We start from the raw sequence: 14,187 nt of genomic DNA on the forward strand, positions 1-14,187 counted from the left end.
GTGTGCCGAATCTGAGTAACATGGTGAATTCGGTTAGTTCCCAATAGGCCGCAGTAGTAATAAGTGGAGTGTGCGGGATATAGAAAAATTTTCACGAATGGAATCAAAATTTCTAGGCGAATTCAGTGAGTTCCCAATGGGACATGCTTGTATGATTGTGCTTTTAATATGTAACAACATTTTAAAGAACGGACGCTAAGTATCATGGTGAATTCAGTAGGTTCCCAATAGGATTCGCATGTAATAAGATTGTTATTCAAGGTAGAGCAACGTTTTACGGAACGGAAAAACTGTTTCTCTGTGAATTCAGTTAGTTCCCAGTAGCAGGCTCTTGTAATATGCGTACTTCTAAAGATTTATCAAATTTGGTGTGCCGAATCTGAGTAACATGTTGAATTCGGTTAGTTCCCAATAGGCCGCAGTAGTAATAAGTGGACTGTTCGGGATATAGAAAAATTTTCACGAATGGAATCAAAATTTCTAGGCGAATTCAGTGAGTTCCCAATGGGACATGCTTGTATGAGTGTGCTTTTCAATATGTAACAACATTTTCAGGAACGGACGCTAAGTATCATGGTGAATTCAGTAGGTTCCCAATAGGATGCGCATGTAATAAGCTTGTTATTCAAGATAGAGCAACGTTTTAAGGAACGGAAACACTGTTTCTCTGTGAATTCAGTTAGTTCCCAGTAGCAGGCTCTTGTAATATGCGTACTTCTAAAGATTTATCAAAATTTGGTGTGCCGAATCTGAGTAACATGGTGAATTCGGTTAGTTCCCAACAGGCCGCAGTAGTAATAAGTGGAGTGTTCGGGATATAGAAAAATTTTCACGAATGGAATCAAAATTTCTAGGCGAATTCAGTGACTTCCCAATGGGACATGCTTGTATGAGTGTGCTTTTCAACATGTAACAACATTTAAAGGAACGGACTGTAAGTAACATGGTGAATTCAGTAGTTTCCCATTAGGATTCGCACGTAATAAGCTTGTTATTCAGGAAGAGAAACGTTTTTAAGGAACGGAAACACTGTTTCTCTGTGAATATAGTTAGTTCCCAGTAGCAGGCTCTTGAAATATGCGTACTTCTAAAGATTTATCAAAATTTGGTGTGCCGAATGTGAGTAACATGGTGAATTCATTTAGTTCCCATTAGGCCGCAGTAGTAATAAGTGGACTGTTCGGGATATAGAAAAATTTTCACGAATGGAATCAAAATTTCTAGGCGAATTCAGTGAGTTCCCAATGGGACATGCTTGTATGAGTGTGCTTTTCAATATGTAACAACATTTTAAGGAACGGACTCTAAGTAACATGGTGAATTCAGTAGGTTCCCAATAGGATTCGCATGTAAAAAGCTTGTTATTCATGATAGAGCAACGTTTTACGGAACGGAAACACTGTTTCTCTGTGAATTCTGTTAGTTCCCAGTAGCAGGCTCTTGTAATATGCGTACTTCTAAAGATTTATCAAAATTTGGTGTGCCGAATCTGAGTAACATGGTGAATTCGGTTAGTTCCCAATAGGCCGCAGTAGTAATCAGTGGACTGTTCGGGATATAGAAAAATTTTCACGAATGGAATCAAAATTTCTAGGCGAATTCAGTGAGTTCCCAATGGGACATGCTTTTATGAGTGTGCTTTTCAATATGTAACAACATTTTAAGGAACGGACCCTAAGTAACATGGTGAATTCAGTAGGTTCCCAATAGGTTTCGCATGTATTAAGCTTGTTATTCAAGATAGAGCAACGTTTTAAGGAACGGAAACACTGTTTCTCTGTGAATTCAGTCAGTTCCCAGTAGCAGGCTCTTGTAATATGTGTACTTCTAAAGATTTATCAAAATATGGTGTGCCGAATCTGAGTAACATGGTGAATTCGGTTAGTTCCCAATAGGCCGCAGTAGTAATAAGTGGACTGTTCGGGATATAGAAAAATTTTCACGAATGGAATCAAAATTTCTAGGCGAATTCAGTGAGTTCCCAATGGGACATGCTTGTATGATTGTGCTTTTAATATGTACAACATTTTAAGGAACGGACGCTAAGTATCATGGTGAATTCAGTAGGTTCCCAATAGGATTCGCATGTAATAAGCTTGTTATTCAAGGTAGAGCAACGTTTTACGGAACGGAAACACTGTTTCTCTGTGAATTCAGTTAGTTCCCAGTAGCAGGCTCTTGTAATATGCGTACTTCTAAAGATTTATCAAAATTTGATGTGCCGAATCTGAGTAACATGGTGAATTCGGTTAGTTCCCAATAGGCCGCAGTAGTAATAAGTGGACTTTTCGGGATATAGAAAAATTTTCACGAATGGAATCAAAATTTCTAGGCGAATTCAGTGAGTTCCCAATGGGACATGCTTGTACGAGTGTGCTTTTCAATATGTAACAACATTTTAAGGAACGGACTCTAAGTATCATTGTGAATTCAGTAGGTTCCCAATAGGATTCGCATGTAATAAGCTTGTTATTCAAGATAGAGCAACGTTTTAAGGAACGGAAACACTGTTTCTCTGTGAATTCAGTTAGTTCCCAGTAGCAGGCTCTTGTAATATGCGTACTTCTAAAGATTTATCAAAATTTGGTGTGCCGAATCTGAGTAACATGGTGAATTCGGTTAGTTCCCAATAGGCCGCAGTAGTAATATGTGGAGTGTTCGGGATATATAAAAATTTTCACGAATGGAATCAAAATTTCTAGGCGAATTCAGTGAGTTCCCAATGGGACATGCTTGTATGAGTGTGCTTTTCAATATGTAACAACATTTTAAGGAACGGACTCTAAGTAACATGGTGAATTCAGTAGGTTCCCATTAGGATTCGCACGTAATAAGCTTGTTATTCAAGAAGAGAAACGTTTTTAAGGAACGGAAACACTGTTTCTCTGTGAATTCAGTTAGTTCCCAGTAGCAGGCTCTTGAAATATGCGTACTTCTAAAGATTTATCAAAATTTGGTGTGCCGACTGTGAGTAACATGGTGAATTTGTTTAGTTCCCATTAGGCCGCAGTAGTAATAAGAGGACTGTTCGGGATATAGAAAAATTTTCACGAATGGAATCAAAATTTCTAGGCGAATTCAGTGAGTTCCCAATGGGACATGCTTGTATGAGTGTGCTTTTCAACATGTAACAACATTTTAAGGAACGGACTCTAAGTAACATGGTGAATTCAGTAGGTTCCCAATAGGATTCGCATGTAAAAAGCTTGTTATTCAAGATAGAGCAACGTTTTACTGAACGGAAACAATGTTTCTCTGTGAATTCAGTTAGTTCCCAGTAGCAGGCTCTTGTAATATGCGTACTTCTAAAGATTTATCAAAATTTGGTGTGCCAATTCTGAATAACATGGTGAATTCGGTTAGTTCCCAATAGGCCGCAGTAGTAATAAGTGGAGTGTTCGGGATATAGAAAAATTTTCACGAATGGAATCAAAATTTCTAGGCGAATTCAGTGAGTTCCCAATGGGACATGCTTTTATGAGTGTGCTTTTCAATATGTAACAACATTTTAAGGAACGGACCCTAAGTAACATGGTGAATTCAGTAGGTTCCCAATAGGTTTCGCATGTATTAAGCTTGTTATTCAAGATAGAGCAACGTTTTAAGGAACGGAAACAATGTTTCTCTGTGAATTCAGTCAGTTCCCAGTAGCAGGCTCTTGTAATATGTGTACTTCTAAAGATTTATCAAAATATGGTGTGCCGAATCTGAGTAACATGGTGAATTCGGTTAGTTCCCAATAGGCCGCAGTAGTAATAAGTGGAGTGTGCGGGATATAGAAAAATTTTCACGAATGGAATCAAAATTTCTAGGCGAATTCAGTGAGTTCCCAATGGGACATGCTTGTATGATTGTGCTTTTAATATGTAACAACATTTTAAAGAACGGACGCTAAGTATCATGGTGAATTCAGTAGGTTCCCAATAGGATTCGCATGTAATAAGATTGTTATTCAAGGTAGAGCAACGTTTTACGGAACGGAAAAACTGTTTCTCTGTGAATTCAGTTAGTTCCCAGTAGCAGGCTCTTGTAATATGCGTACTTCTAAAGATTTATCAAATTTGGTGTGCCGAATCTGAGTAACATGTTGAATTCGGTTAGTTCCCAATAGGCCGCAGTAGTAATAAGTGGACTGTTCGGGATATAGAAAAATTTTCACGAATGGAATCAAAATTTCTAGGCGAATTCAGTGAGTTCCCAATGGGACATGCTTGTATGAGTGTGCTTTTCAATATGTAACAACATTTTCAGGAACGGACGCTAAGTATCATGGTGAATTCAGTAGGTTCCCAATAGGATGCGCATGTAATAAGCTTGTTATTCAAGATAGAGCAACGTTTTAAGGAACGGAAACACTGTTTCTCTGTGAATTCAGTTAGTTCCCAGTAGCAGGCTCTTGTAATATGCGTACTTCTAAAGATTTATCAAAATTTGGTGTGCCGAATCTGAGTAACATGGTGAATTCGGTTAGTTCCCAACAGGCCGCAGTAGTAATAAGTGGAGTGTTCGGGATATAGAAAAATTTTCACGAATGGAATCAAAATTTCTAGGCGAATTCAGTGACTTCCCAATGGGACATGCTTGTATGAGTGTGCTTTTCAACATGTAACAACATTTAAAGGAACGGACTGTAAGTAACATGGTGAATTCAGTAGTTTCCCATTAGGATTCGCACGTAATAAGCTTGTTATTCAGGAAGAGAAACGTTTTTAAGGAACGGAAACACTGTTTCTCTGTGAATTCAGTTAGTTCCCAGTAGCAGGCTCTTGAAATATGCGTACTTCTAAAGATTTATCAAAATTTGGTGTGCCGAATGTGAGTAACATGGTGAATTCATTTAGTTCCCATTAGGCCGCAGTAGTAATAAGTGGACTGTTCGGGATATAGAAAAATTTTCACGAATGGAATCAAAATTTCTAGGCGAATTCAGTGAGTTCCCAATGGGACATGCTTGTATGAGTGTGCTTTTCAATATGTAACAACATTTTAAGGAACGGACTCTAAGTAACATGGTGAATTCAGTAGGTTCCCAATAGGATTCGCATGTAAAAAGCTTGTTATTCATGATAGAGCAACGTTTTACGGAACGGAAACACTGTTTCTCTGTGAATTCTGTTAGTTCCCAGTAGCAGGCTCTTGTAATATGCGTACTTCTAAAGATTTATCAAAATTTGGTGTGCCGAATCTGAGTAACATGGTGAATTCGGTTAGTTCCCAATAGGCCGCAGTAGTAATAAGTGGAGTGTTCGGGATATAGAAAAATTTTCACGAATGGAATCAAAATTTCCTGGCGAATTCAGTGAGTTCCCAATGGGACATGCTTTTATGAGTGTGCTTTTCAATATGTAACAACATTTTAAGGAACGGACCCTAAGTAACATGGTGAATTCAGTAGGTTCCCAATAGGTTTCGCATGTATTAAGCTTGTTCTTCAAGATAGAGCAACGTTTTAAGGAACGGTAACACTGTTTCTCTGTGAATTCAGTCAGTTCCCAGTAGCAGGCTCTTGTAATATGTGTACTTCTAAAGATTTATCAAAATACGGTGTGCCGAATCTGAGTAACATGGTGAATTCGGTTAGTTCCCAATAGGCCGCAGTAGTAATAAGTGGAGTGTTCGGGATATAGAAAAATTTTCACGAATGGAATCAAAATTTCTAGGCGAATTCAGTGAGTTCCCAATGGGACATGCTTGTATGAGTGGGCTTTTCAATGTGTAACAACATTTTAAGGAACGGACTCTAAGTAACATTGTCAATTCAGTAGGTTCCCAATAGGTTTCGCATGTAATAAGCTTGTTATTCAAGATAGAGCAACGTTTTAAGGAACGGAAACACTGTTTCTCTGTGAATTCAGTTACTTCCCAGTAGAAAGCGCTTGTAATATGTCTACTTCTAAACATTTATCAAAATTTCCTGAGCCAAATCTGAGTAACATATTGAATATAGTTAGTTCCCAATAGGCCGCAGTAGTAATAAGTGGACTGTTCGGGATATAGAAAAATATTCACGAATGGAGTGAAAATTTCTAGGCGAATTCAGTGAGTTCCCAATGGGACATGCTTGTATGAGTGTGCTTTTCAATATGTAATAACATTTTAAGGAACGGACGCTAAGTATCATGGTGAATTCAGTAGGTTCCCAATAGGATTCGCATGTAAAAAGCTTGTTATTCAAGATAGAGCAACGTTGGGCTGGAGAGATGGCTCAGCGGTTAAGAGCACCCGACTGCTCTTCCAGAGGTCATGAGTTCAATTCCCAGCAACCACATGGGGGCTCACAACCATCTGTAAAGAGATCTGATGCCCTCTTCTGGTGTATCTGAAGACAGCTACAGTGTACTTATATATAATAAATAAATAAATAAGAAAAAAAAAGAAAATTCTCTTAAAAAAAAAAAAGATAGAGCAACGTTTTAAGGAACGGAAACACTGTTTCTCTGTGAATTCAGTTAGTTCCCAGTAGAAAGCGCTTGTAATATGTCTACTTCTAAACATTTATCAAAATTTCCTGAGCCTAATCTGAGTAACATATTGAATTCAGTTAGTTCCCAATAGGCCGCAGTAGTAATAAGTGGACTGTTCGGGATATAGAAAAATATTCACGAATGGAGTCAAAATTTCTAGGCGAATTCAGTGAGTTCCCAATGGGACATGCTTGTATGAGTGTGCTTTTCAATATGTAATAACATTTTAAGGAACGGACGCTAAGTATCATTGTTTATTCAGTAGGTTCCCAATAGGATTCGCATGTAAAAAGCTTGTTATTCAAGATAGAGCAACGTTTTAAGGAACGGAAACACTGTTTCTCTGTGAATTCAGTTAGTTCCCAGTAGCAGGCTCTTGTAATATGCGTACTTCTAATGATTTATCAAAATTTGGTGTGCCGAATCTGAGTAACATGGTGAATTCGGTTAGTTCCCAATAGGCCGCAGTAGTAATAAGTGTACTGTTCGGGATATAGAAAAATTTTCACGAATGGAATCAAAATTTCTAGGCAAATTCAGTGAGTTCCCAATGGGACATGCTTGTATGAGTGTGCTTTTCAACAAGTAACAACATTTTAAATAACGGACGCTAAGTATCATGGTGAAATCAGTAGGTTCCCAATAGGATTCGCATGTAATAAGCTTGTTATTCAAGATAGAGCAACGTTTTAAGGAACGGAAACACTGTTTCTCTGTGAATTCAGTTAGTTCCCAGTAGCAGGCTCTTGTAATATGCGTACTTCTAAAGATTTATCAAAATTTGGTGTGCCGAATCTGAGTAACATGGTGAATTCGGTTAGTTCCCAATAGGTCGCAGTAGTAATAAGTGGACTGTTCGGGATATTGAAAAATTTTCACGAATGGAATCAAAATTTCTAGGCGAATTCAGTGAGTTCCCAATGGGACATGCTTGTATGAGTGTGCTTTTCAACATGTAACAACATTTTAAGGAACGGACGCTAAGTATCATCGTGAATTCAGTAGGTTCCCAATAGGATTCGCATGTAATAAGCTTGTTATTCAAGATAGAGCAACGTTTTAAGGAACGGAAACACTGTTTCTCTGTGAATTCAGTTAGTTCCCAGTAGCAGGCTCTTGTCATATGCGTACTTCTAAAGATTTATCAAAATTTGGTGTGCCGAATCTGAGTAACATGGTGAATTCGGTTAGTTCCCAATAGGCCGCAGTAGTAATAAGTGGACTGTTCGGAATATAGAAAAATTTTCACGAATGGAATCAAAATTTCTAGGCGAATTCAATGAGTTCCCAATGGGACATGCTTGTATGAGTGTGCTTTTCAATATGTAACAACATTTTAAGGAAAGGACTCTAAGTAACATGGTGAATTCAGTAGGTTCCCAATAGGATTCGCATGTAAAAAGCTTGTTATTCAAGATAGAGCAACGTTTTAAGGAACGGAAACACTGTTTCTCTGTGAATTCAGTTAGTTCCCAGTAGCAGGCTCTTGTAATATGCGTACTTCTAAAGATTTATCAAAATTTGGTGTGCCGAATCTGAGTAACATGGTGAATTCGGTTAGTTCCCAATAGGCCGCAGTAGTAATAAGTGGACTGTTCGGAATATAGAAAAATTTTCACGAATGGAATCAAAATTTCTAGGCGAATTCAATGAGTTCCCAATGGGACATGCTTGTATGAGTGTGCTTTTCAATATGTAACAACATTTTAAGGAAAGGACTCTAAGTAACATGGTGAATTCAGTAGGTTCCCAATAGGATTCGCATGTAAAAAGCTTGTTATTCAAGATAGAGCAACGTTTTAAGGAACGGAAACACTGTTTCTCTGTGAATTCAGTTAGTTCCCAGTAGCAGGCTCTTGTAATATGCGTACTTCTAACGATTTATCAAAATTTGGTGTGCCGAATCTGAGTAACATGGAGAATTCGGTTAGTTCCCAATAGGCCGCAGTAGTAATAAGTGGACTGTTCGGGATATAGAAAAATTTTCACGAATGGAATCAAAATTTCTAGGCGAATTCAGTGAGTTCCCAATGGGACATGCTTGTATGAGTGTGCTTTTCAATATGTAACAACATTTTAAGGAACGGACGCTAAGTATCATGGTGAATTCAGTAGGTTCCCAATAGGATGCGCATGTAATAAGCTTGTTATTCAAGATAGAGCAACGTTTTAAGGAACGGAAACACTGTTTCTCTGTGAATTCAGTTAGTTCCCAGTAGCAGGCTCTTGTAATATGCGTACTTCTAAAGATTTATCAAAATTTGGTGTGCCGAATCTGAGTAACATGGTGAATTCGGTTAGTTCCCAATAGGCCGCAGTAGTAATAAGTGGAGTGTTCGGGATATAGAAAAATTTTCACGAATGGAATCAAAATTTCTAGGCGAATTCAGTGAGTTCCCAATGGGACATGCTTGTATGAGTGTGCTTTTCAACATGTAACAACATTTTAAGGAACGGACTCTAAGTAACATGGTGAATTCAGTAGTTTCCCATTAGGATTCGCACGTAATAAGCTTGTTATTCAGGAAGAGAAACGTTTTTAAGGAAGGGAAACACTGTTTCTCTGTGAATTCAGTTAGTTCCCAGTAGCAGGCTCTTGAAATATGCGTACTTCTAAAGATTTATCAAAATTTGGTGTGCCGAATGGGAGTAACATGGTGAATTCGTTTAGTTCCCATTAGGCCGCAGTAGTAATAAGTGGACTGTTCGGGATATAGAAAAATTTTCACGAATGGAATCAAAATTTCTAGGCGAATTCAGTGAGTTCCCAATGGGACATGCTTGTATGAGTGTGCTTTTCAATATGTAACAACATTTTAAGTAACGGACTCTAAGTAACATGGTGAATTCAGTAGGTTCCCAATAGGATTCGCATGTAAAAAGCTTGTTATTCATGATAGAGCAACGTTTTACGGAACGGAAACACTGTTTCTCTGTGAATTCTGTTAGTTCCCAGTAGCAGGCTCTTGTAATATGCGTACTTCTAAAGATTTATCAAATATGGTGTGCCGAATCTGAGTAACATGGTGAATTCGGTTAGTTCCCAATAGGCCGCAGTAGTAATAAGTGGAGTGTTCGGGATATAGAAAAATTTTCACGAATGGAATCAAAATTTCCTGGCGAATTCAGTGAGTTCCCAATGGGACATGCTTTTATGAGTGTGCTTTTCAATATGTAACAACATTTTAAGGAACGGACCCTAAGTAACATGGTGAATTCAGTAGGTTCCCAATAGGTTTCGCATGTATTAAGCTTGTTATTCAAGATAGAGCAACGTTTTAAGGAACGGAAACACTGTTTCTCTGTGAATTCAGTCAGTTCCCAGTAGCAGGCTCTTGTAATATGTGTACTTCTAAAGATTTATCAAAATATGGTGTGCCGAATCTGAGTAACATGGTGAATTCGGTTAGTTCCCAATAGGCTGCAGTAGTAATTAGTGGAGTGTTCGGGATATAGAAAAATTTTCACGAATGGAATCAAAATTTCTAGGCGAATTCAGTGAGTTCCCAATGGGACATGCTTGTATGAGTGGGCTTTTCAATATGTAACAACATTTTAAGGAACGGACTCTAAGTAACATTGTCAATTCAGTAGGTTCCCAATAGGTTTCGCATGTAATAAGCTTGTTATTCAAGATAGAGCAACGTTTTAAGGAACGGAAACACTGTTTCTCTGTGAATTCAGTTAGTTCCCAGTAGCAGGCTCTTGTAATATGCGTACTTCTAAAGATTTATCAAAATTTGGTGTGCCGAATCTGAGTAACGTGCTGAATTCGGTTAGTTCCCAATAGGCCGCAGTAGTAATAAGTGGACTGTTCGGGATATAGAAAAATTTTCACGAATGGAATCAAAATTTCTAGGCGAATTCAATGAGTTCCCAATGGGACATGCTTGTATGAGTGTGCTTTTCAATATGTAACAACATTTTAAAGAACGGACGCTAAGTATCATGGTGAATTCAGTAGGTTCCCAATAGGATTCACATGTAAAAACCTTGTTATTCAAGATAGAGCAACGTTTTAAGGAACGGAAACACTGTTTCTCTGTGAATTCAGTTAGTTCCCAGTAGAAAGCGCTTGTAATATGTCTACTTCTAAACATTTATCAAAATTTCCTGAGCCAAATCTGAGTAAAATATTGAATATAGTTAGTTCCCAATAGGCCGCAGTAGTAATAAGTGGACTGTTCGGGATATAGAAAAATATTCACGAATGGAGTCAAAATTTCTAGGCGAATTCAGTGAGTTCCCAATGGGACATGCTTGTATGAGTGTGCTTTTCAATATGTAATAACATTTTAAGGAACGGACGCTAAGTATCATTGTTTATTCAGTAGGTTCCCAATAGGATTCGCATGTAAAAAGCTTGTTATTCAAGATAGAGCAACGTTGGGCTGGAGAGATGGCTCAGCGGTTAAGAGCACCCGACTGCTCTTCCAGTGGTCATGAGTTCAATTCCCAGCAACCACATGGTGGCTCACAACCATCTGTAAAGAGATCTGATGCCCTCTTCTGGTGTATCTGAAGACAGCTACAGTGTACTTATATATAATAAATAAATAAATAAGAAAAAAAAGAAAATTCTCTTAAAAAAAAAAAAAGATAGAGCAACGTTTTAAGGAACGGAAACACTGTTTCTCTGTGAATTCAGTTAGTTCCCAGTAGAAAGCGCTTGTAATATGTCTACTTCTAAACATTTATCAAAATTTCCTGAGCCTAATCTGAGTAACATATTGAATTCAGTTAGTTCCCAATAGGCCGCAGTAGTAATAAGTGGACTGTTCGGGATATAGAAAAATATTCACGAATGGAGTCAAAATTTCTAGGCGAATTCAGTGAGTTCCCAATGGGACATGCTTGTATGAGTGTGCTTTTCAATATGTAATAACATTTTAAGGAACGGACGCTAAGTATCATTGTTTATTCAGTAGGTTCCCAATAGGATTCGCATGTAAAAAGCTTGTTATTCAAGATAGAGCAACGTTTTAAGGAACGGAAACACTGTTTCTCTGTGAATTCAGTTAGTTCCCAGTAGCAGGCTCTTGTAATATGCGTACTTCTAATGATTTATCAAAATTTGGTGTGCCGAATCTGAGTAACATGGTGAATTCGGTTAGTTCCCAATAGGCCGCAGTAGTAATAAGTGGACTGTTCGGGATATAGAAAAATTTTCACGAATAGAATCAAAATTTCTAGGCAAATTCAGTGAGTTCCCAATGGGACATGCTTGTATGAGTGTGCTTTTCAACAAGTAACAATATTTTAAATAACGGACGCTAAGTATCATGGTGAAATCAGTAGGTTCCCAATAGGATTCGCATGTAATAAGCTTGTTATTCAAGATAGAGCAACGTTTTAAGGAACGGAAACACTGTTTCTCTGTGAATTCAGTTAGTTCCCAGTAGCAGGCTCTTGTCATATGCGTACTTCTAAAGATTTATCAAAATTTGGTGTGCCGAATCTGAGTAACATGGTGAATTCGGTTAGTTCCCAATAGGCCGCAGTAGTAATAAGTGGACTGTTCGGAATATAGAAAAATTTTCACGAATGGAATCAAAATTTCTAGGCGAATTCAATGAGTTCCCAATGGGACATGCTTGTATGAGTGTGCTTTTCAATATGTAACAACATTTTAAGGAAAGGACTCTAAGTAACATGGTGAATTCAGTAGGTTCCCAATAGGATTCGCATGTAAAAAGCTTGTTATTCAAGATAGAGCAACGTTTTAAGGAACGGAAACACTGTTTCTCTGTGAATTCAGTTAGTTCCCAGTAGCAGGCTCTTGTAATATGCGTACTTCTAACGATTTATCAAAATTTGGTGTGCCGAATCTGAGTAACATGGAGAATTCGGTTAGTTCCCAATAGGCCGCAGTAGTAATAAGTGGACTGTTCGGGATATAGAAAAATTTTCACGAATGGAATCAAAATTTCTAGGCGAATTCAGTGAGTTCCCAATGGGACATGCTTGTATGAGTGTGCTTTTCAATATGTAACAACATTTTAAGGAACGGACGCTAAGTATCATGGTGAATTCAGTAGGTTCCCAATAGGATTCGCATGTAAAAAGCTTGTTATTCAAGATCGAGCAACGTTTTAAGGAACGGAAACACTGTTTCTCTGTGAATTCAGTTAGTTCCCAGTAGCAAGCGCTTGTAATATGTCTACTTCTAAACATTTATCAAAATTTACTGAGCCTAATCTGAGTAACATGGTGAATTCAGTTAGTTCCCAATAGGCCGCAGTAGTAATAAGTGGACTGTTCGGGATATAGAAAAATATTCACGAATGGAGTCAAAATTTCTAGGCGAATTCAGTGAGTTCCCAATGGGACATGCTTGTATGAGTGTGCTTTTCCACAAGTAACAACATTTTAAGGAACGGACGCTAAGTATCATGGTGAAATCAGTAGGTTCCCAATAGGATTCGCATGTAATAAGCTTGTTATTCAAGATAGAGCAACGTTTTAAGGAACGGAAACACTGTTTCTCTGTGAATTCAGTTAGTTCCCAGTAGCAGGCTCTTGTAATATGCGTACTTCTAAAGATTTATCAAAATTTGGTGTGCCGAATCTGAGTAACATGGTGAATTCGGTTAGTTCCCAATAGGTCGCAGTAGTAATAAGTGGACTGTTCGGGATATAGAAAAATTTTCACGAATGGAGTCAAAATTTCTAGGCGAATTCAGTGAGTTCCCAATGGGACATGCTTGTATGAGTGTGCTTTTCAACATGTAACAACATTTTAAGGAACGGACGCTAAGTATCATCGTGAATTCAGTAGGTTCCCAATAGGATTCGCATGTAATAAGCTTGTTATTCAAGATAGAGCAACGTTTTAAGGAACGGAAACACTGTTTCTCTGTGAATTCAGTTAGTTCCCAGTAGCAGGCTCTTGTCATATGCGTACTTCTAAAGATTTATCAAAATTTGGTGTGCCGAATCTGAGTAACATGGTGAATTCGGTTAGTTCCCAATAGGCCGCAGTAGTAATAAGTGGACTGTTCGGAATATAGAAAAATTTTCACGAATGGAATCAAAATTTCTAGGCGAATTCAATGAGTCCCCAATGGGACATGCTTGTATGAGTGTGCTTTTCAATATGTAACAACATTTTAAGGAAAGGACTCTAAGTAACATGGTGAATTCAGTAGGTTCCCAATAGGATTCGCATGTAAAAAGCTTGTTATTCAAGATAGAGCAACGTTTTAAGGAACGGAAACACTGTTTCTCTGTGAATTCAGTTAGTTCCCAGTCGCAGGCTCTTGTAATATGCGTACATCTAACGATTTATCAAAATTTGGTGTGCCGAATCTGAGTAACATGGAGAATTCGGTTAGTTCCCAATAGGCCGCAGTAGTAATAAGTGGACTGTTCGGGATATAGAAAAATTTTCACGAATGGAATCAAAATTTCTAGGCGAATTCAGTGAGTTCCCAATGGGACATGCTTGTATGAGTGTGCTTTTCAATATGTAACAACATTTTAAGGAACGGACTCTAAGTAACATGGTGAATTCTGTAGGTTCCCAATAGGATTCGCATGTAAAAAGCTTGTTATTCAAGATAGAGCAACGTTTTAAGGAACGGAAACACTGTTTCTCTGTGAATTCAGTTAGTTCCCAGTAGCAGGCTCTTGTAATATGCGTACTTCTAAAGATTTATCAAAATTTGGTGTGCCGAATCTGAGTAACATGGTGAATTCGGTTAGTTCCCAATAGGCCGCAGTA

The sequence above is a fragment of the Rattus norvegicus genome, chromosome 13 (assembly GCF_021556685.1).
Source record: "Rattus norvegicus strain SHRSP/BbbUtx chromosome 13, alternate assembly SHRSP_T2T, whole genome shotgun sequence".
Classification (NCBI taxonomy): Eukaryota; Metazoa; Chordata; class Mammalia; order Rodentia; family Muridae; genus Rattus; species Rattus norvegicus.